Here is a 912-nt window from a genome sequence, read left to right on the forward strand (position 1 = left end):
TAGGAGCCCATGTGCCTCACCCTAATAATTTGGACTAGTTTCACCTCTTAATTTCACTTACTGTTCTGACTTGGTGGTGCACATGTAGCATTTAACCTGTTTTTGAGAAATGTAATCATTGAATATTGTAATAGTTTCATTGTCTGCTTATGTGCCCCCTTTATCATACTGTTCTGACTTGGTGTACAGGGAGAACACTAAGAACGGCCCATGTTCTGAATTCTGCCACTGTACATATCAAAAGTGCTGAACAAATAGTTATATTGACTACGTCAGTCCTAGCTCGCTCATTAATGTTTTAATCGAAATGATGGATTGCCTCTTATCCGCCTGTTGTCCCCTTATGCCATAGTTTGTAGATCTCAATTGCCAGTAGAAACCATATTTGTTTAAGCTAGTCAGTCATATCAGCTGTTTTTTTAAAAGGCAGTAAATGAGGCTGAATGAACTGCTTCATTTGCCAGACAAGACAGTGGTAAGGTGTTGGGACTACTGTTGATTCTGCTGTTAGGACCTACGTAAAGCTGTCCTAACAGTTTGTGGGCCTCATCTGTCACCGTTATAGTGCAATTAATGTATTGTTTAGTGGCATTCCTGGCAGGCATCCCACTTGGTTTATTTTGCCCCAACAAGATTTACATTCTAAAATCATCACTGGTGAGTTGGGAATGGTGAAGTTAAACATGTCTGTTTCAGAGCTCCTCACAGTAAAAGAGTAAAAATGATGGCCACTCTGCCTCCCTGTGGTCAATATTGTCTACTGCAGAATTTGATGAACTTTTGTGAGCTACTTTTCATTGATTGAATTCAAACACACTTGACAACTTGCTTCAGACAAGAGGGGTAAGGTGTTTAGAACAAAAATGTTGCATGTTCCACTCAAGTCAGACAAAAGATCACACAATTCTGATA

This window comes from Oncorhynchus nerka, linkage group LG6 (genome assembly GCF_034236695.1).
Source record: "Oncorhynchus nerka isolate Pitt River linkage group LG6, Oner_Uvic_2.0, whole genome shotgun sequence".
In the NCBI taxonomy this organism is placed as follows: domain Eukaryota; kingdom Metazoa; phylum Chordata; class Actinopteri; order Salmoniformes; family Salmonidae; genus Oncorhynchus; species Oncorhynchus nerka.